Source organism: Mustela nivalis, assembly GCF_964662115.1.
Source record: "Mustela nivalis genome assembly, chromosome: 2".
In the NCBI taxonomy this organism is placed as follows: Eukaryota; Metazoa; Chordata; class Mammalia; order Carnivora; family Mustelidae; genus Mustela; species Mustela nivalis.
In genome coordinates, this window is record NC_139021.1 from 98,766,071 (window position 1) to 98,789,031 (window position 22,961).

At 50.0% G+C, this 22,961-nt stretch overlaps 2 long non-coding RNA genes across 2 annotated transcripts; one reads left to right on the forward strand and one right to left on the reverse strand.

The window, feature by feature from the left end:
• Window positions 1-2,238: 2,238 nt before the first annotated feature.
• Window positions 2,239-2,893, forward strand: LOC309860434. Its single transcript, XR_014309369.1, has 2 exons — window positions 2,239-2,427; window positions 2,743-2,893. It is a non-coding gene; the product is annotated as an uncharacterized lncRNA (long non-coding RNA).
• A 3,293-nt stretch (window positions 2,894-6,186) lies between these two features.
• On the reverse strand, window positions 6,187-8,914 carry LOC309859701. Its single transcript, XR_014308832.1, has 2 exons — window positions 7,617-8,914; window positions 6,187-7,511 (listed from the first exon to the last, which is right to left on the reverse strand). It is a non-coding gene; the product is annotated as an uncharacterized lncRNA (long non-coding RNA).
• Window positions 8,915-22,961: the final 14,047 nt, after the last annotated feature.

A 22,961-nucleotide genomic window follows, 5' to 3' on the forward strand; every position in this document is an offset into this window, starting at 1 on the left:
CTCGCTGCGCTGAGTCTGTCCCCCGGGGGAGTCCTTTCTCAACCCTCTTTGGGAAGTGGGAGGGGAGTCCCAGGGAACTCGTGCTGGAGGAAAGTGAGGGTGTCCAGGAGGGCCCACACAGAAAGGGGCCACCCTGACCAGGGCTCTGATCCCTGACCCAAGTAACCCCACTGGGCCCCAGTGCGGCCTTGCCTGGAGGAGAGGCTGCCCATTCCATGGCCTCGAGATGCGCAGCTTCTTGCTGCCTGGCTGCTATCCCAGGAACCGTGTGGCCATGAACAGCTTCCCAGCAGGCCTGCCTAGGCCCCGGGAAGACATAGGGGCAAAACTCCTGCTTTGCACAGCCTGCCGGCTTCTGGGCACTGCTGATGGCACTGTGAGTCTGTGCAGGGCCAAGAGGAGCTTGCGAGAGCGTGTGTCCCTCTGCAACCATCAGGCAGAATGGAGCCTTCTCTCTGTGCAAAGCTACCACGGAGCGCTTGCAGGGGAGAAAGGCCAGATCCGGCCCTCAAGGGGCCTACAGTCCATTAAGGAGGGAAGAAAATCGATAGTAAGTCTGGAAAAGCAGCACATGCTGCTGAACTGCAGAACAAAGTCATAGAAAGGTGCCCCCCCTTCCTGCTAGGCTGGTCATGGGGCTCAGGTTGGGCATTGAACTGGGCTCTGAGGCTGGACGAGGCTTTGACGGGGGGGAAACGAGAGACACAGAGGGATGGCAGGAAATGTTTAAGGAAGAGATCTAACAAGACCAGAGAGGACAGGAGGAGAGATGGTGTTCTAAACAGAAATTCAGGCCTAATCTTTGAGGAAGCTTGCAGGGCCCCGTACATTTGTTCTGCTCACTGGAAGGTTGGCAAGAGGTGTGGAATGACCACATGGGCGTGGGGGACAGGGGGCAGCGCTGAAAGACGAGAATAAGCCGGTCAGCTGTGAGGCCACCAGGATGGCCTAGGGCATGAGCGTGGGGCCTGGGAGGCAGAGACATTTGGTGCGAGTGACGGCTGGGAAGTCAGAAGGGAGGATGCGCGCGGGTTCCAAAGATAGCAAATGATGGAGGGTGCCACCTGGGAACTGGGACTAATGTCATTCCAGGGGCTCAGGCTGGGGAGGGGAGCCTGAGGCAGAATGAAGCCTCAACCTTCTGTGTCCGAAAAGGTAAAAGATCAAGGAGTAAAGGCCCTGAGACCTTTGGGGAGCCACAGAGAGGGGGGAGGCCAGCCAAGGGATCTTGCTCTGGAGATCCTGGTGTCATGTGTGGGGGCTGGGCCATCTGCTGAGAGCATGGCAGATGGGGGCAGGTGGGGGAAACTTCCACAGTTCCTGGGAAGGAGTCAGGCCATGAGGGGAGCTGAGGACGGTAACTGTGAACTCATGGGGCCAGTGGGCCAGGTTATCTGGCTCTTTCTAGCATCCCAGGACTCCAGACAGCCCAGAATAAAAACAATTATTTACTCCTTGACACTTAATGAAAGCTGACTGTGGGCCAAGCACTATTCTAGGTGCTGAGGGGAGCTGGCGAGTCAGAGGTCATGTTCCCTGTTCCTCACGAAGCTCGTTGCAGACCCAAGACAATGGAACAGGTGGCTGCTATGCGGCATATTGGGTCTTGGTCCAGCACATCAGTTTCACCTCTGGAGATTTTTAGAATTATGGACTCGTGCCGACTGTCCACCACCACCACCAAAAAAATCCCTTAGGATCAGGCACAAGCAAGAGTGGTTTTCAAAGGCTGATTCAAATGCAGCTAGAATCGTGAAACCTTGTAGCATCCTGAGTCCCACTGCCTCAAGTCCAGTTCCCGCCACTTACCAGATATGTGTGTATGTGACTGTTCTCACCTTTGCTTCCTCGTCGGTAGAATGGGGGCATAATAAGGTATCTTCTTCTTAGGGCTGTAGTGACGACTGAATGTGATCATGAGTAAAGCCTTGAGAAACAGCCTAACACAGAGTGAGTGCTTAGGACGTGTGGGCTGTCAGCTAGATGATGGTGCTGGGGTTCTGTGGGGGGTGGCACGGTGCTGTGGGAACCCAGGTGGGAAATCTGCCCCAGATCGGAGGGTCGAGAGAGGCTTTCTGGGGAAGGTGACTTCTGGGCTGCGACACACAGAGAGTATGGGGTTAGCTGAGCCGGAGTGGATGAGATGGGGAAGGGGGTCACATTTCAGGCAAAGGGAACAGCGCGTACAAAGTTCCCAGGCACCAGAGCCAAAAGCACAGAAGGGACAGGAAGTGGTTTGGTGAAACGGGAGTGCAGGGAGAGGCCAGACCGCAGAGGGAGCGGGAGGAGGACGGAGACCCAGCAACGCGTGATTTTTATCCCGAGGCCACAGGGATAAGGAGGAGAATGATCAGATCTGTGTGTTAGAATCATCTCTCTTGCTGCAGTTTGGATGTGGAGTTGGAGAGGAGAAGCCTAGAGAGTGAGGTGAGCTCGGGGGAGAGGCCGGCATGATCCCAATGAGGGAGGCCAGTGGCCTGGACCACAAAGGACCATAGAAGACAGCAGAGAGACAGAAATGGGCAAACTAAGATGTCCCCGGACGGTCAATTGGAGGGAGACTAAGGGAGATGAGCTTGCCAAGCACAATACCCGGTCTTGGGTTTGAATGACCTCCTGGGTAGATGGTGGCACCATCATGGCAAGAAAGGGAACATAGAAAAAGAGCAAGTTTGTTGCGGGCAGGGGGCGGTGCCTGGGTGGCTCAATAGATCGAGTGACTGGTTCTTGCCTTCTGCTCAGGTCCCGCATGATCTCAGAGTCATGAGACTGAGCCCCCTGTCAGGTTCTATGCTCAGCCAGGAGTCGGCTTGAGATTCTCTCTCCCCTCTCCTTCTGCTCCGCCCCCCACTTGCTCTCTCTCACATAAATAAATAAAGCTTAAAAAAAAAAAAAAAAGAGCAAGTTGGGGAGAGAACAGTGAATTCATTTTCAATGTGTTGAGTTTTCGGTGCTCATGAGATGTCCTGGCGGAGCTGTGTGTCCAGAAGGCAGTTGGACATCAGGGTCTAAAGCCCAGGGAATGGGACTGATTGCAGGTATGTCTTGGAGCAATTAGAACCGAGGCTGGGGGAATGTTCAGCAAAGAGTCAATGAGACGTGGAAAGGGTCTCCTGTGCTCAAGGAGCGGTCGTAAAATGGACTGAAAATGGCCTAGAGTGGAGGGGGAGGTGGACAGGCCAGAAAGAGTTCCTGGCAAGGGCAGCAGCAGTGAAAGTCTGTAGTCAGAGAGGGAGTCCTCTGAGTCCAGAATCTTTGAATTGAGGCAGTTCTGAGCACCGGCCAGGGAAGGCCGACTCCAGGAGGCATATCCCAAGAGCACGCAGCAGCGGACATTCAGAGTAACTCATCTACATGCGCAGCATAGAGAGATGGCTTCCCTTCTGTGCTCTGTCCTAGCTCACTCCATCAATGACAGCCTTCAGTTTTCCATCTGTCAAATGGGATGGTGACCCTTGACCTCTGCTTGCCTCACTTGGACGCTATGACTGCAGATGTTTTCCCAAGGACTTCAGGTTCACATTAAAAGGAACGACCTAAACATGAATGCTCTCACCGCTGGGTTTCCTTGGACAACTGACTCAAGTGGATAATAATACATGCCCCTACCTACCTCTGTTGAGAGATTAAAAGAGAGAGAATCCCACAAGGCCTTGGTTCTAGAATTCTCTGTTCTATAAAATCTCTTGGAAGACAAGGGTCCAGGGCCAATAGATGGCAAGAGCTATCTCTGGAATTGACTGGCTTTAAAAATCCCTTTCCCTGAATCATCTAGGCTAGAGCATTCAGCACAGAAGAATGAAAATGAGGATGAGTAATACTTGGGACCATGTAGAGAGGCAGGCGGACTCCACATTCGGGCCCTCACTCTCTTACTCATTTATTCCATAAAGATTTACAGAGCATTTCTCAGGAGCTCCCTACAAAGTATCCAACAACCAAGCCCAGGGTTTGGGTCATCCCTGTTTGACTCCCGCCCCTGGGACAGCTGTCCCGGCCTTGGGTCTCCCTCAGAATCAGGTCATTTGGCCGGTAGCCTCACACCTGCTTGCATTTTGCTCTCATTCTCCGTGGTCCATGGGGTAAGGTGGCTGCCAGGTAAAAGAAACTTGTCTTCCAGGGCGTGCGTGCGTGTGTGTGTGTGTGTGTGTGTGTGTATGTGAAAGAGAGACAGACAGAAAGACAGAGAGAGAAAGAGAAAGAGACCAATGGAGGGAAATAACAGAGACCTCCAGCATCCTAGGATGGGATTTCCTGGGGCGAGGTGTACAGAGGGCCTGTCCAGGTAAAATTTCTCATGTCCCTAAGGAATATATAAGTTTCTCAAGCATAAGGATCTGAATTCCCTTATCTTGGGGAGGGCTGTTTACACAGGAGGGGTTTATTGAATGGCAGTTGAATAAATGATTTACTCAGTGAATTCGAAGAGCAGATCATTCACTGTAAGCTCCTGTGAATGGAACCAGAGGCCACAGAGGCTCCCTGTTCCTGCATGATATGGTGGGCTGTGGCTCCTGACCTGGACGACCGAAAATGGAATGCACAGAAGGAGAGCAGCAGCGAAAATGCTGTCCCTGAAGAGTCTGTTCCTATAAATTAATCCTAAACTTTGAATCATCTAAATGGGCCACCCCTTGCCATGGTCTGTGAAACCGAGCGTTAGAAGAACATTAACAGAAATGACCCTTGGGTCCCGTGCATCTTCTCTTCCCACTCAACGGCTTAAAGAGGCCCGGGACCACCGGAGCTTTCCAAGCCTTTCCTGTCACCGGCTTCCATGCCCAGCATGGGAACCCAGGGCAACCTGGGACTCACCTGAGCGTAGCCAACATGGCGGCTCGCCTTTAGGAAGAGCATTTTATGACCAGATCTGCCCAACAATAGAATGGCATGAGTCCCTAAATGGGGAGGGTGGGCCCCGTGCTGGCTAGCAAAGGCTATGGCCGTCACCCACCTGGGGTGCTGTAGAAGGGGTTCCCACCCTGGGTCACTTACACTGAAGCCTCTTTCATCCTCTGCTTGGGGGTCATGGGACTGCGGGAAGAATGTGATGAGTCACAGACTGACCCCACATGAAAGAACAATGGGTTGAGAAACACAGTGGATTTGGTGTTTGGGACCATCCTAACCAACAGATCCAATATGTGCACGCGTGGGTCATGTGGTCGAGTGTGGAGCAGTTTCGGTGACAGTGGATGGTCATGGCCTCAGTTAGGCAGAAGCCACCAGTGTTCCCGTTCGGCACGTCTCTGACCTCACCCTCCTGAGTGCCTTGTCCATTGATTGAAATACACAGTTGGTTCACAATGTGTGTGAAAGGCGCTTGCATAAAAGTGATTTTATGGCTCTGGCTTGGGTTTATAAGCCAAGCAAACAGAAAAATCTCAGGAATAAAAGGGGCAATAAAATAATCACGTAACTCTTTGAACTCACACTAAATACCACCTTTATTTCAAGGCTCTCAAAGTGTTTTGCAAACAAGTTTAGAACTGTCATCGTATCCCCCCTTTTGTCGGGGAAACTGAGTCACGGCACAGTGAGGGTTGGTTGGAGAGCACACAGGGTTTATTTCAAGGAAGAACTCTGGGAGACACCTCTGAGCTGGGCCCATGGGAAGCACCCCATGACCACATCTTTGTTCCAAGCATAAATGTTTAGCTGCTTCCCCACAGGTATAAATTTCACCCGCACAGCCCGACCCAGCAGAACGCCAGTGGATGGCTTGTTGACCCTGGAGTTAACAGCAGTAGAGGTCATGCTTATTGTTCGCCAGACAGCGGCTCCCCTACAGCTCCCCACTGTCCTGTGAGGTGGGTATCCAAGTCCCCGTGGGTGAATGGAATGAGGCTTGAGATGTCATACTTGCAATAGACCCAGAGCCTACCACTTATGGGCCCAGGCACAAGGACTTTCAAGAAAGAGGACCTGGGCCAACATTTTTGTTCCGAGCCAGAAACGTTAATGCATTCCTCCAGTCTTGGAGGAATACTTTAGAATATGGAGAAGGCCAGGACGGATTTGGATAGGTTTCCCTGGGAGTCCAAGGAAACATTTTGGGAGACAAACAGCTAATGAGCGAAACCACGAGGTGAGCCAGACAAGTGTTTCTAAAATTATACATATATAAAGAACTCCAAAAAAGCCCTGAAAGACTGTTAAAATAATGGGAAGAATTCTAAAGCACTGTTCTTTTTTTTTTTTTTTCTCCTTGGTTTGGGGCTTTTTTACCATTTACCATTTGAAAATTGTTCCACTGAATGTATTTTCATTGTCCAACCGGGGGACGGAATTAGATACCAGTGACCCAGGCACCCACTCTGGATTGTGTGGTACTCGGGCGCTCCTCTGGGCACACCCATAGCTCCTCATGTTCCCCAAGGGGACTCTAGCTGGCTGTTCACCAGACCCGTCTCCCTCTCTTCTTGGGCTCACTCGCCTCCATTTCCCAGCCTTCCTTGCGGCGGAGTAAAGCCATGTGGCCAATTCCGACCAATGGACTGCAACATCCAACCAATGCTCTTTAGATGTTCCTGGGCCATTCTCCACTGTCTTTCACTACTATCAGTCTCCTAGATGTGAACACATAGGGGGCCTGATCTCGGAAGCCTAGCATCGAGGATGGATGGTTCCTCCATCGGCCTGGAACCTTAAGGAGTGGGTGGGACAGAACCCTTCCCCGTGTCCTGCTGCTGGTTGAACAGTTGATGTGGTGTGTAGAGCCGTCCTAATGAACAGATCCAGCATGTGCAAACTAATCCAATCCACGGGGGAGAAGCTGGTCATTTGGATGACTGAAAACAAACAAACGAACTTGCACAATTTCGACAACAGTTGTAATATGTTATAAAATGTCATAAAATGTTAAAGTAGCTGGAATAACCTGAAATTCATAGAGCAACTTAGAGATAAGAATCCACGCTCTCCAGGCTAAAAATGAAAGGTTCTGTACCATCTCCCCGCGACAGAGCAGAAAGAAACCTGAGGCTCAGAAACAGCCCATTACTTTCCTTCTTTGTTGGTAGTGACCTGTGACAAGACCCAGCTTCTTCAGTCCCCCTCCCGCATTCTGCAGGCTGAAGAGGACAAATTGCCTTTGCCTTGAAGCCACCTCCGTGTGACCGCTGGTCACTACCTGCACTGGGAAGGACTCTGAGGCCAAGTCAGGAAAGGGGACAGCGACCAGGAGGCATCTCGCCGAGCCTGGGGAGAGGGGGGTGGCCACATCCGCTCTTGTGCCAGCCAGCAGCTGCCCCATACCTGCCCATGGACACATTCCTTATCATTTGGGATCCCTGCGTGGTGGCCGCTCAGTCTCCAAGCCCCGCCTCTCACCCTCCCAAGATCTGCTGAATTGAAATCTCTGGGTGTGGCCCCTGGAAATATAGATTTTTATAATCTTTCCATGGAAGTGTGAGAGAGAGTTAGCTCTAGAAGCCACCTGGTCGCAGGCAGGCACCTCCTGGATGTGCAGTAACTCAGTAGTAGAGTCCCGGGCGAGTCAGCTGTCTCACCTGTGAATTAGGGGTAACAATAGCACCTTCTTCGTAGGGATAGTAGGAAGACCAAGTGAGATTCTCCATAAAAAAACAGTGTAATTATTATCTTTATTCTCTTACCTTCTTCTATGAGTCTGTGAGAGGCATTTTGCTCGCTGACCCTGGTATCGGTGAAAACACCATTTCTTCAGATTTCCAGATGCCCGGGACAGCTTCCTCACATCCCCAAGTACCAGGAAGGGCAAAAGCACGCAGAGCTCCGGGGCACGTGCTCTGCACTCCCCGCACACCGCTGTGGGCAGCCCTCCCTCACCACACGCAAGCCGCATCAGGAAGGACCCTGGATGGGGAGCAACCTGCTGACAGAAGCCCGGGGGAGACAGGAGGTTGGGCACACATCGATGCTGGTCTAAGTCACCACCACTGGCTAGAGTGCCAGGGGCTATCATGCCGGCAAGGACGCCGGTCATGCTGACGGCAGGGAGATCGGCCACAAGGCACCACCCAGCAACATTGCGGATGTGGGTTCAGCACTGCTGGAGACGAATGAGCTAGCTCGTCTCAAACACTAGCTCCTAACCTTTTCAGACGTCCCGCACCGTGCCATGCTTTTACCATCTCCGCTGTACCCTGGTCTCCTCGGAGTCTTAGAACCCATCTCTCAATACTGGGAGGAAAGAAAAGAGAAACCGCTCTCATTCTGCAACTTGGTCCCAACCAAATACAAACAAAACCCTTGACTCTGGTATGCTTCAGGAAGGAATTTGCTGGAAGGAAAACTGCTAACTCACAAACAATCCCGAGGTTTCCAGAAATGAGCGGGAGGCCGAGTGCACTCGGGACAACAGTTCTAACCACAGCCAAGGTCAAAGACAGCAGCAATCTGATGGCAGAGCCGCCTCCTCCATCCCACTGGCCCCGCGGCACCACCGCTGACAGGCCTGGGACGCAGGCATCTCCACCTGCTACCCGGTAAAGCCCCCTCTTCGTTCGTATCAGTCACTTGCGTCCCCTGCAGTGCTGTAAGCTGGCCGAGCTTGGGTCCCATGCCTACAGCCTAGTGCCGGCAATCTAGGAGAGCATGTTGCCGGCCTTTTCTGTTAACCCTGGGAGATGGAAGAGCTTAATCATAAGTGGGTTTAAATGCAGGGCAGATGAAATCCAGGAAATGTATACTACCCCACGGATCCTGGCTGCTTTCAGCTTTTCAGGAAAAGCAGGAAACCAATGTCTTGCTTCTCTCTGCTGATCCCTCTGTGACCCGTATAAGCAGACACTGTGAATCAGTGGGACAGGCCTCTGGGAACAGAAGGACATAGGTGGCTATTGGACACATGTGCTGAGGGCCTTTTCAAAGCAAAGCCTTTGCTGCTGGACAGTGGTATCTCAGGGGCCAGGGGACCTTGGCCAGTTCTAGATGATGGGTTACCAGAAGGCTGTGGCACGGCAGGACCCTGAGAGGTCAGGAGTCCGGACGCGGCCGATCCCAGCACGTTCCGTGGAACCGCTCGCCAGACCAGGAGCCAGGATGTCTGAGCTCTGGCCCTGCCCTGTCTTCGCTCCTGGCAAAGCTTTGAGCAGATCTTTCAACTTTTGTGACTCAGTTTACTCGACTGCCAAATGGAGGTAATCACGTGGAGCTCAAAGGACGTTAGTAATGCTCTAATGAGTGTTTATAAAGCACTTTGTAGGAGTTTATAGTTATTTGAGCTGGGAAAGGAATTACAAATTATTCAGGAGTAAACAGTATTTAGAATCTGGATTTTCAACAGCCAACAGGTTTTCCTGGATGTTTACAAGACCCTCGCAACAGGACAGCCTGAGGGTCCATCGGGACAAACTGGTTTCGTTCGAAGCCCTCTCCTCCCTGAGGAGCACGTTCTGGGCTTCGGGAAGCCATCCGTCTGCGTGGCGTGCATCTCTCGACAGACGAGCCACCCAACACCTGGTTTCGGAATGGAAGCCAGACGCTCAAGTTTTGGTTTATTTGTTTCCTATTGTTTTGTTGTAGGGATTGAGGGTGAAGAGGTAATGGATAATTCTCCTCAGATACATCTGAAGTGCTACACACTTGGTTCACAAAGAAATGTAACTTTCTGTCCCGCCCGAGTTTGGAATAGAAAAGGTAGAGTACTCATGTGCAGGGAGAAAAGAGTGGATTGCGGTGAGTCCCTGAGCCAAATTGTGTGTTTCTGTCTGGTTTTGACTCCCTTGTTTGCACAACTCTGTGAGGATAAATACCACCATTCTGCTGATGGAGACGAAAGCTCAGGGGGGCGAGTGGCCTCAGAGTGAGGGCTCACCAAGCCGGCACGCGGCGGAGTTCACAACCATGCCCACACTCATCGTCCCTTCCTCTCTTTCATGACTGTGGTCACTGCCCACCACTGTCACCTACGTCCCGCCGCTGCATTCCCAAGTGCTGTACAAACCTGCCAGCCTTTTGGGGGTTCCCTTGTGCGACAATCAATGCCTTCAGCCTTGACCAAGCCCCAGAGGCAGGATGTGGAGAAGACGGGGAGAAGCTGAGCACTTGGGCAAAAGTGGGTGCTCTCTGGCTTTTCTCTGGTCTGCTGGAGCAGAAGGGAAAAAAGAGACCCTCGGGACTTTTCGTATTGGGAAAAAAGCCAAACTCGGTTCTTGTTTTGCTGTCTGTTCCAAAGACCAGCCTGATTCGGTGGAACCACGTGCAGCTGTTCTTCTGGTTAACATGAGTCAGGGCTTCCTCCCCCCGCACCCCAACCCACGTGGAGGAGAACGAATATGTGGGAAAATGGGACCTCTCGTCTCAGGAGATAGTGTCCCTGTCCAGACAGCATGCTCATATCTATGATTCCAGTTAAGCCTGGAAAAGCAAGAAAAGAGAGAGAGGGGACACTGACCAGGAGAAGGCAAGTTCAGAGCATTTCCCACAAACCACTCAGCCTGGCCCTGGGGACCTGTCGCGATCTGACAACGAATTTCCACTCCCATCAGAGGGTTTTCCATTTGGATTCACTCAACAAACCTCTACTGGGAATCCTTACTCTATTCCAAGTATATGGTCTATAAAAGGATATGAAGGATGCTCCCTGGCCTACAGGAGATGATCATCTAGAAGGGAGACAGAAAAATTATATCCATTCCAGCAAATTGCTTTAAAGGTGAGATGAATTCCTTTAAAGGTGGCACAGTTGGTTAAGGATCCAACTTGTGATTTCAGCTCAGGTCGTGATCTCAGGGTTGTGAGGTCAAGTCCCGAGTCGGGCCCCACACTGAGTGAGAAATCTGCTTACTCACTCACACGCGCTCTCTAAAATAAATAACTAAATCTTAAAAAAAAAAAAAAAAAAAAGGAAAGAAAAAGAGGTGAGATGAATAAAGTACCGTGGAAGAACATTCCATTCTGCTCAGCTGAACCAAACTCTTCACAGCTCGAAAAACCTCAAAGGTCTCAGCTCCAGGCCTTCGGTCGTGCCACCTTCTCTGCCTGGGATGTCTTCCAGGCTCCTGTCCCCTTTGGTTTAAGTACACACACACACACACACACCAGCTATCACAGCACTGCCTCCTCCAACAAGCCCTTCACCACGACCCTCACTCTCTCCTTTGAAATTTTATGACTCGTAACTAGTGTCTCCTGGATGACACCTCTTATTTTCCACCCAGTTATCTTGTCTTAAGGCCCACAGAGCACTGTAACCCCCATTAAGGGCAGGGACTATATCTTACACAGGGTAGAAACTCAATAAATATTTGTGGGATTTAATTAGATCCTATTGAAAATCCTAATGAATAGAACAATGAGGAAACATATTTGTACTTACTGGCCTTAAAAGATTCCTATCACCAAGTATTGTTAACTTTAAAAGCAGGGACCCAGATGGAATGCATAGTATAGCAGCACATATGTAAAACAGGGGGTATTGTTTTAATCAGGCCTGACGCAGACTCTATCTGGTGTGGTTCCTATAGAGGAGATTTAGCGAAGGGACCCATCCCAGAGCTGTGGACAGCTGAGTGAACAGCAGGAGGGTGACACTGAGACCAGCAATGGTGAGAAGCCATCATGACCCCATGAGCAGGAAGAACAAGGATGGGGTCATGTGTCCCGGACCTGGTTAGGACTGGAGCCATCCAGGAACGGTCAGAGGTAAACACTGAAGTCCGGAAGGACAGTTGACCAGGGGGTGGCCGTGGGGAGGGAGCAGTGTACTGACTTCTTTTCCTTCCACAGGCTTCCTTCTGGCCAGTGCCACTCATCAGCTGAGTATAACTGGAAGCCGGGAAAGGGTGTGCAAAAAAGCCGGGTGTCTACCACAATGGGTCAGCCCTCTGGGCACAGAGCAGGGTCTGGGGGCTCCATGGAAACCGTGCAGAACACACCCAGGGCAGTCTGGAAAGATGTGCTCTTGGAGACACACGGACGTATGGTTATGAGGGAGAGTCAGGCTTTTCCTCACTTCCTTAATTTATTTTTTTACAATGAGCATATGTTGTTTCTATAATCAAGGTTGGGGGGAGATAAGATTTATCATTTAACACTCTGACCACCTATAAATCCACGCAGGCAATACAAAGGGAAAAAACTACGTAAACATATTGTTTAACATTTTATTTCTCTATTTTTCTGAGAGAGAGCGAGCAAGCACACAAGCAGGGGGAACCGCAGGCAGAGAGAGAAGCAGGTTACCTGCTGAGCAAGAAGCCTCATGCTCCGTCCCAGGCTCCGTCCCAGGACCCTGGGACCGTGACCTGAGCTAAAGGCAGACGCTCAACTGACGGAGCCACCCAGGCACCCCTGAATAGTGATTTGGACTTTAAAATCTCTTTAAAACTTTTTCAATCTCTCAGTTGAAAAGTCAAAGACATACTTAACTATTCATATATTCTCCACTCACTGATTTATTCATTCAATAAATGTTTTTGAACATGTCCTGGGCTGGACCCAGGAAAAGAAGGTGAGGCAGTCACAGCCTGCATGTACAGGCCCCAAAATCTAGGCCTGGAACCTGACACTATATGACAGAAGGGAAGGGTCCCAGGTGACAGGCTGCCGCGGGGGGCCCCACCCCACCGGGAGACGCACAGTGGTGCCCGGGTACTCAACTTGGTGGCCTGTCTCCTTGCCGTGAGAAAGGACGTGGGGGCCTGCTTCCCACCATCCCATTCGATAATATGATTTTTTTCCCTCTGAAAGGTGAGAGGCAGGAAATAAGTCAGAGCCTCCATTTCTGCAGGGCTAGCTGTCCAAACAGCCTGGATCTCCGCAACATGAAAGTGAGTTTAGATAAAAGCGCATTTTAAAAATTAACAAATTAAGTGGGTGTTTCGTAAACATGTTGCCAAGCCACAGACCCTATAAATGAGTGGGCTGTTCCCAGGCCTCATTACACAGAAGCCCTTCCTTATTCCTACTGTCCTCTTGCTATGCCCCCAACACGGGAGGCCCGCGCCTGCCCTGCTGGGTCTGCGATTTCAAAGGTTTGTCCCCATATTGGCCTTGGATCTGCTCCGTATCAGTAGCTCCCATACTCTCAACATGGGGACCCCTTTGTAAACCCCCAAAATGTGGCTGACTCACATGTAATAATGGTTACATGTTTAATATTTCTGATTAAGAAAATACTGACGGAAGTCCATACAGAATTCAGGTATGCTGGAGTGGCTGGGGGGCTCAGTGGGTTAAGTATCGGCCTTCGGCTCAGATCATGATCTTGGGGTCCTGGAGATCAGGTCCTCCTCAGCAGGGAATCTGCTTCTTCCTCTGCCCCTCCTGCCCCCTGCTCATGCTTGTATCTCTCTCTCAATAAAATCTTGTTTTATAAAAAAGAACTTAGGTATGCTTACCCAAGCCAATGTACATTTTATTAACCCTAACCACCTACATAGAATCTGCCACATAATAGCTCACACGGGTGGGAGGGCTATCATTCGGACTCCGCAGGCAACACTTGGCCGGCACAGGTCTCCTCAGGTGCCCTGCAATGGTGGTCCCCCTCCCCCTGGGACCTGAGGCTCCCAGATTAGAAACCATAGAGTGACAGAGGTACCCTCACAGGATCAACCCGCCTCGGCTCCAGTCACTTGGGACAAATGCCTCCTCTACGGCAGGAAGGGAACTGGCACATCCAAGAGAGGCTTAGATTTCCAAAAATTCTCTGGCTAATTAGAGACATAGAGCAATGCAGGAAAATGGGAGTGAGCCCTGGCTCTGCTCACAGGCTTGCAGCCCTTGTTTCTGTGTCATCAAAATGTGTCCTCACCACCCTGACCTCCACCCTGTAGCCCATGCAAAGGGCGCGAGTGTAGCCGCTTCACCGAGGACCAGGACAAAGAGCCACTAAGCTGCCTTCTTCCTTCTATTGCTGCCCATATTTCCGACCGCTATTAGGCACGGCATTTAGACTCAAAATATTTATGCTTTATCGCAATGCTATGTAAACTGTTAAGAGCTTTCTCTAGGACTATTTCCTCACCTGGGAGGCTAAGATGAAAACAACACAGAACTCCTGGGGCCGCCCTAGGAATATGTGTCACCATATTCCTGCAGAGGTCCTGCTGCGGACCCCGGACAGAAAGCATGAGCCAGCGTCCCGCAGGGAGAAGGCATCCATGATTTTACTGGTCGGTTTGTTGATCGACTGATCGATCTCCTGCCGTTGGTGCAAGAGAAGCACAGAGAGCCCGCCCAGGGATCACAGCCCACTCTGCCGACTCTGTTTGCCCACGGGCATGCTGGGGATGGCCCGGTCCATCTCCCAACGACAGGAAAGCCAAACCGCAAGTCAGGCTCCTAACACCGACATAATCGGGGGCTAAAAAGCAGCCGTATCTGCGGCGGCAGCCTTGGGTCTGAATAATCATTTTCAGAGGCAGGATGCTGTCTCCGTCCTGAGAGCCTCAACCCAAACAAAGCTCGCCCTGTGGGCCTACTCGGGGGGACTTGCCTTTTGTACCAAGTGGCTTTCCCTTTGCACGTGGAGGGGAAATGCACTGACTACTCTGGACTCTGGGAACACTCCAGACTGTGCCAAGGGCTTTTGCCTGCTGTACTTCATCCCAGCGATCAGCCGCTCTGCGAGACGGGCCTGGTTACCTGCCATTTTCCAGACGGAGAACCTGAAGGCCAGTGAATATGAGGAATTTGCCCAGAGTCATGCAGCTTGTAAGAGGCCAAGCTGGGATCTATAACCTTGGTCCAATTAATTCAGAATTCTATACTCCTTTGTCTTCATTCCACAGACTTGGCGAGGGCCTCTGAACGCTGACCCTTATCTGCAAAGCCCCTTCTAGTCTTCAAAGGGAAGAATCCACAAACCCTGAGGCACTGGGCACTTTGCTTCTTCCTTCTTCAGCATCTGGATCCCCAAACGCCCGGACGAGTGGCCTGCCAAACAACCAGGTTCTTCAGCGGGGGGCAGGGGGGAGACTTGGGTCAGTGTGAGACATTCTCCAATCGAAAGCTAATGTGCATGAGAAGCCCCACTGAGGCCTCTCCTTGGTTAAGTAAGGGGCTTAATTCCAACAGCAAATTGAAGGAAACGTGGGTCCGGAAGACAGGCCTTTTCAGAAAGAGGGATGCATGATTTGTTTCAAATAAATGAGAGCCAGTTGTAGCCTTTAAAAAATTTTTGAAATTTGAAAAAAATTTTGAACTGACTGGGTGGCTCAGTCAGTTAAGTGTCTGCCTTCGGCTCAGGTCACAATCATGATCCCAGAGTCCTGGAATCGAGCCCGACGGCAGGCTCCTGCTCAGCAGGAAGCCTGCTTCTCCCTCTCCTCTGCCCCTCCCTGCTCATGCTCTCTCTCTCTCTCTCTCTCTCTCTCTCAAGTAAATAAATAACATCTTTTTTTTAAAAGATGTTATTTATTTATTTGACAGAGAGAAATCACAAGTAGGCAGAGAGGCAGACAGAGGGAGAAGGGGAAGCAGGCTCCTTGCTGAGCAGAGAGCCCGATATGGGACTCGATCCCAGGACCCTGAGATCATGACCTGAGCTGAAGGCAGAGGCTTAACCCACTGAGCCACCCAGGCTCCCAGTAAGTAACATCTTTAAAAAAAAAAATCTTTGGAGGATAAATGATAGGCATCGAGCCTATCATTCAGTATCTATAAATCTGTAATTAAACTCCAATCCACTATGAGCCCCTGTTCCTCCTAAGAGAGATCTACTGAAGTCAACTACAGTTCTCAAGCCAGTAAACCCTCAGGATCGTGTGCTAGAAAAACAGTAAACTCCTTTATCAGCAGAGATTAGAAATTTCCTAACTCTGCCAAACCAGGAAATATCAGCCCATTAAATGTCATGGTTAAGAGATGATGAGGGGAGTTGAGTGACTTCCCAGAGTCTTGTTGCAGGATTTCAGAGATGTTGGTGCCTGGAGGGAACTAAGGTGAGCAAACAGGGTTTTCTGGTGGCCACCTGTCCAAAAGTCACGTCATGATCACCAGGCACCCTGATCATTTAATTCAGGATGAATGAAAATAATTGTTCGCTTCTTGCTAGGGACACCTCATTTCTTTAGGTAACAGACCCTGTAATCAAGGCCATCAGAAGTGGGTTTGGAAGCCCCAAAGAAGAAATGGGGGGATTGGGGGAGCCTCCCACTCCCATCGTCTGCACCTTCCCTGAAAAGAGCAGGCCAGGCTGTCCGCAGACCAGCACGACCTCAGACCTCAGCTCCCCCTCGTCTTTCCATCTCAAAGCCAGCGAGACTCATTGCTGATGTGCTTTGTTCAACCCCTCAGCTCAGAGATGTTCTAAAAGATCCAGTCAACTGTAGGGCACCTGAGATTTGGCCCTTTTGAAGGCTCTCCCAGGATGTACTTGGATAACGGGAGTTCTGCATTCCAAAAGTTAAAATTTTGTAAGTCCTGGGGATCTCATGTACAGCAGGGCGACTACAGTTAATAACACTGTGTGGCATAGTTGGAAGTCATTAAGAGAGTAAATCTTAAAAGTTCCCATCACAAGAAAAAAATCTGTAATTATGTGTGGCAACAGATGTTCATTAGCCTTACTGGGGCGATCATTTCGCAACATACACGAATATCGAATCCTTATTCTCTGTACCTGAAACTAAAATGATGTCCTATGTCAGTTATACCTTGATATAAAAAAGATAACTCTCTGTGGGTTCCATGATGAGTAGGAGCTCAAGGAACCCAAAGGGCAGATAATAATATAGTAAAAGTTGTCGGACCTAAAACGAACTTAAAATGTTTTATACAGAAGCTTCAGCTTTCAAATTACGCGTTTATCTAGGCAAACACATAAACCTTCTCCTGGTCCCAAGCATTCGATGGGGAATGGATGTGACTACGTGCCTCCAGGGTGACAGTGAGCCCCTGGCATCCTGGATACATCACCAAGCTGGATGTTTCGGGGATAAACCCCGCTGTCTGACTGGCGAGACTGAGATCGACCCATCTTGAGTGAGTAACCCACCGGAAAACAGACAGATGTTTGTTTGGAGTATGAACATGGGGAAACTCTTGTCTTCTCTTTCCATCACTTTCCATCAGTGGGTTCTCTGTTATCAGTCTAGTGAGTCAATGCCCAGCCTGAGCCAGTGGAAATTCTTTGTTGGCACCATCTGTAGCTTCCCTCGGTGTGGGCAGGCTTGCCCTACTGTGTGTGCAGACTCATGCTCCCATTATTTTATACGAGAACACAACGCTAACCTCCTGACAAGCTCTCAGGTCACCTTGAGTAAACTGCCCCCAGATCTCACACGGAGCCAAAGGGGAAAATAAAAGCCTCTTGAGGAAAGGTTGGTTTCACCTAAAATAAAAAATTGCCTTCGGAGACCCAGACATACAGCCATACTTCAAGGTGTGGCCAGGGAAGGAGGGGAATCATTTGGGCAGATTGCTGGGATAATGGAGCTCGTGAGTATGTTAATAAGAGGGAGAAAGCTTCCTAAAGTCATCCAGTGACACAGCCCTGGCCTCACCCGCCAGGCTGATAGGTAACAACCTCTCAGTGTAGCCGAAGGCAGAACCACCCGGATCCCAAACGCCCAACACAACTGCCAGGGGTGCCAAGCGCGCATCCAAGCGCTTCACTGAATTCCGTCTAGATTCCTCTCCCCTCTGAAGTCCAGCCAAAGAGAAAACCTGTTTCCAGACGAAGCGGGGCTTTTAGAAACGAGGTGACTATTCCCAAGGAGACACTGAGGACATTTGCCTGCGTGTAAAATAAATCGTGATCAAGAGGAATCAAGTATGAACCCATCTGCAGCTCATTAATATGACCTGTTGGAAAGGAGGCCAGATTCACCAAGTCAATCTGAAAATCTAAAAATAACACTAATGTGAGCCTGGCCCAGTGCATGCAGGGCAATAAAAAGATGTCTACATCTGCTAGAGCCGGAGTCCCTGGACGCTCCCTCGCTCTTTACTACTCATCCTCAGTGGTAATTGGGAAGGGAGGCATTTATCTGCTTTCCAGAAAAAGCAAAAAGCATTCCATGAGGATCCCTGTGGCCAAAAATATCATTCTGTGCTGATGCAGGAGGATAAACGGACGCTGTCTTCCCATCGAGTAAATCCTACATGTTTCAAAGATCGCAGGAGGATCTCCTCTTAAATTGTTTGAAGGGAGACATCTCCCTTGGAGAGATGTGGGGGTCACTTGGGTGGCAATTGCCAAAGCACCGTGTGGGCACTGATCACAGGAGGTACACAGAAGAGAGATTTTTTAAAAGAGTTGATTGTTCATCATGTGTTTATGCAAAATAATATAGCAGAACACACCCAACCTGTGACTCCAAGACGTTGCTTGGGAATTAAGACAGACTAAAACAGATTGTAAGTCAAAAAGTGCAATTGTTCAAATATAAAAATGCTAAATAAATTGGTACAGGGGGTCCGCCAAGATGGGAAAAAGGAAATCAGAAGGCACAAGAACCCAAGAAAATTGGAAAACGCCGTTCTAGGCCGAAGCCAGATGGGTTCCCATGGCGTGGACAAGGGACATGATTCACAGTCATTTTCACAGCCTCACTGAACACCGAACCACCAAGATCTCCAAGTGCCCAGGGACCTTATCGCCAGTCTGAGACCTCGGTAAGATTCCGAGAACCACTTGGTTCCCTCACTACCTGAAGAAGTTTTAATCCAAATGAATGGGGCGACAGAAGAGGATTCCTTTTGTGATCTACCATCTCCGAGCCCAAATCTCTGACAGTTGAACCAAGTGTGCCCAATGTCCTGGAGGGGACAACAAAGACCACTTTGCTCTTTTGAGCCAGCCTGAGGCTACAGGTGCAGGGAAGGAGTTCCTGCAGACTTCTGACAGTCTCTTCCACCTCCTCATGACCTCATCCCTGAGACAGCAAGCAAGAGATTTTAAACCGCACTTGTTCATGTCCTGGGCTGTTGCAGGATGCCCTAGTAGGAGGCAGGTGGACCATAGCGGCACCTGTATGGGATTGTGGTTTCAGAGGGAACCTGCACTTTGCTGGGGCGGTCAACTTGGGGAGTTAGCCATCAACTCACATGGAGGAAAGAAGAGTCTGATGTCTTTTTACTTCCCAGTAAAGCTCTGGTCTGTGGCTTGTGCCATGATGAATAGTGTGGCAGTTAAAAGCAGTGAGCTAGAGCAGACATGGAAGCAGAGAAAAAAGAAAGAGTTGCAGAATAACATTTTAGCATGATTTTCTTTTGTGTAAAAAGAGAGGATTTCAATAGGTTTGCATATAACCCAGGGAATTTCTGGAAGGATTTCCTGAAAGTGTTAACGATAGTTGCTTATCCAAGTGGTAGGAGAGGGGGCACCACGTGTGGGAAACACACTTTTCAGCTCCATTCTATGGCTATCTGTGTGTTGGCAATTTTTGCAGTGATCTGTGTGCTTTGATAACAAAGCCTTTTGAGAGATAGCAAACAACGGGAAAATGTCCCAAAGCTTACATCAATGCCGCAGGCATGTTAGTCCATGGGACGTATGATAGAGTGAGCCGTTCACTTGCACTTACAAAATAATTACCATGCATAATACATATTACCGAGTAAGCATTATGACATAGTCTCACATTTACCTAATAATCACGATCTGGAATGCATACTGCATAACCATCTTATGGATGGATCCTCTTCATGCAGAAGAACAGAATGGACAGGGAGCCCTTGCAGTAGCTGGAGTGCTCATGAGCCTGGACCTCCCACCCGCATGGCTCCGGCCAATGAGACAGCCCCTTGCCTGCCGGCTGTAATCGCAGAAGTACCTGGTCCACGTCAGGCACAACCTTAGCCACATCACATGTGTGAGCTCTCATCCTCGTGGTGACTCTCGGACATAGGCTCAATTTTTATTTACGCATAAGGAAATCGAAGCTTTAGAAGTTTACCCCATGATCATGACCGAGAAACTAACTGTCCATCACCACACACGCCCTCCTGGCCACAGCACAAAGTTCTCACTGGGATTACGTTTCCCTGCCTTCCACTTAGTGAAATGTGGGTGTCACTTCAGGCTAACGTAAGCCACACTTTCTCTCGCCTTCCATACAGAGCTCTCCAAGGTCCTAGGGGACAGCAGAGCCACAAGCTGGAAGGAGCCTGGGTTGCTGCATCACCACCTGAGGATGGTCAGTCCCGGATCCGAACGGGATGTAGACATCAGTGTGAAGGCTCTGAAGTTGGAGGCTTCTTTGTTATGGCTGCTACTGTTACCCTGTGTAACGCAGCAAGTGAAAGGAAGTGCCAAAATGCTGGTAGATTTCAGAGGCAAGATCCCAGGGCCATTCGCCTTCCAAGCACCCTCTCTCGCCACCGTGCTGAAATGCTCCCAAGCCATACTACATACCCACTCAGCTTCTCTGTGGCCTCCACCAGCCACCTGCCAAAGGGGGCCCTGGGGCCAGAGCTGAGTGGAGACCAGCATGGTCGGTACAAGTAGCACCCCAGCCACACAGCCCCACTCAGCTACCTTTTCTCTGCACTGAAGATGATTGGAGGGTGGAGATGCACACCCCCGCCCCCAGATGGACTGCCATGGCCAGCAGTTCCTCCAGGGCGCCATCAGGAATCGCTACGCCAGGGAAGGCTCTGCTCCCAGCTTCACCTCCCATCACCTGTCTCTGCCCCTGCTCTGCCTCGGCAGACACATGAAGCACTGCGCTTCCTGCCGCTGCACCTCTGGGAGGCTGTGGGGCCTGGCCAGCGACTGCCTTCTTGTCGACCCCCTTCCCACACTGACCCATGTCCCTAGCCCTTGTCTAGTCATAGATATAGGGATGCAATGAGGTCCCGAGACTGTCTAGTCCAAAAGGGACTGGGGATGTGGGGGTCGGGATCCGTGCTCCAAAAAATCTTTTCTATTTTGGAATCATCCCCGGCATGACCAGTGGCCCAGAAAGGTCTGTTGTGCAGTGAGGGGCCCTCTTGCTGAGCTGTGGGGAACTGAAAAGCCAGCATCTTTGAGGACCACGGAATGTTGCTCCAATGATAGGTGTCGTCTTTGGCTTCCTTGTCCAGACATGGTCACTGCAAGTGAAAAAGGGGTGTGTAGTGATAACCACATAAGGGGAAAGAAACAGGGAGAAAAAAGGCAAGGGTTCCCGGATGACATTCGGGGGCACCCTGAAAGAAAGCCTCCGCCCTCGTTCTGTTCATTAGCCCCTGCTCTAGTGGTCTACATGGCATCCCAGCACCCTCCCTAAGAGAGTGGTTGTGCTGGCAATGGACTTCATATCTGTGTGAGGCCCCGGAGGGGTCAGAGAGAGCCACACTACCTCCCACTGCATGACTTCCATGAAGACAGCATGGCTGGCTGGTGGTCAAAAAACAGAAGTGAGGCCCAAGCCCGGGAGACTTAGGAGGAACTGCCGGGTCAAAACCAATCAGAGTCCACTGGAGAATGAAAACAAGTAACAACGTGCTGCTGTGGTCAGCCTATAGAGAGGCTCTTTTCTAACATTTTCCAAGACCTCAGTTTGTTGGGGGTTTGGTTTGGTTTGGTTTTGTTTTTTTATGAAATCCTAGGCAAGCAAATGTTACACAGCAGCCCTGTTACAGCAATGTCTTCACAAACGTTACCTCACATCCTCAGTGGTGAGATTAGCATTTAACCAAAGAAAGAACCAATAGACACAGATATCCTGAAAATTCAAGTAGTTAATTTCCTCTTTCAATGCTAAGGGTTTCAGTGATACATCCAGATGACTCCATGACACTTGTTAAGAAGAAAGGTAATCAGTGATGTTATTTTAGGAGAAAACAACTAATTAGTTTTCTTTAAAAAAGAGGAAAAACTGGGGAGCCTGGTTAATGATCTCAGGGTCCTGGGATCGAGCCCCACATCGGGCTCTCTGCTCAGTGGGGAGCCTGCTTCCCCCCCTCTCTGCCTCTCTGCCTACTTGTGATCTCCTTCTCTGTTAAATAAATAAATAAATAAAATCTTAAAAAAAAAAAAAACAAAAAAACACATCTTTTCCCCACTCTAGTTTCTTAAAGACCTAAAATAGTTGGGAATAGTTATTGATTAAGTAGCTAGCATGAGTGCGTTGATCCATGGTATCATTTTCTGGTTTCTAGCAACATGCTTGTCAGTATGTTCATCCACTCACTGTCCTGACAATAGATGTTTCCTCCAGTTGTAGGAGATATTCACCCTTTGGTCCAGACTCTCCTGCAGGCACTGAGGATCCTGGAGTGATCAGATCAGCCCCGAGGAGTTTATATTCTGATGGAATAGAGAGATGAGCCGGAAGAAGCCGCCGTGTTGACGCCGACTCAGCTGACCACCCTTGCTGTAAGGTATGACATTTCAGCTGTATATCCAAGGGCCCCAGAAACGCAGCGGGGAACTTGGAGCAGCCCTCCTCGTGACTTCAGGCCTTTCCTCAACTCCAGTGAGACAAGCCAACATGTTTCAGCTCCTAACGCAGGGCAGATCTCAAATATAACATGTGACTCAAAGCAGTCAGTGAGATATTGCCCCTTTGGCGAGTGTCTGATTGGTTCCAGAGGAAATATTTTAGACAGCCTGGCTCAGATCACATGTCTGGAGGGGAGTCCTTGGGGCCTCGGTTTCTGGCAGGCATCTGGACTGAGGGACTAGCAGGGCTGTCTACGTGCTCACATGTGAAGTCCTATGAGACACACAGCCTGTGGAAGCCAGCAGGGCTGTCCGTGGGGCCAATTCACTGTCCACCTGCAAGCTGCTAAGCTCACTCCTCCAGCCCCTGATGAGGGAGGCTGGGACATGATTCCAAGGAGTGGTAGCCTCTTAAAGCTATAATCCTGTCAATCGACTTGAATTAACCAATATCACAACAATGGAATCTTCAAGAAAAGATACAAAAATGGTCGTGTTGTCATAGAGCTGGGCCCATTAAGGAACGTTGACCGTCTTCCTCTGGGCCAAGCCAAGGGGTGAGTCAGTCAGGGACAGGCCGGACATGTGTCTTTCAGTAAGTCGTATTTCCTTTGATTAAAAAGGTAATGGAGAAGCCAGACACAAAATGACAAAGTAG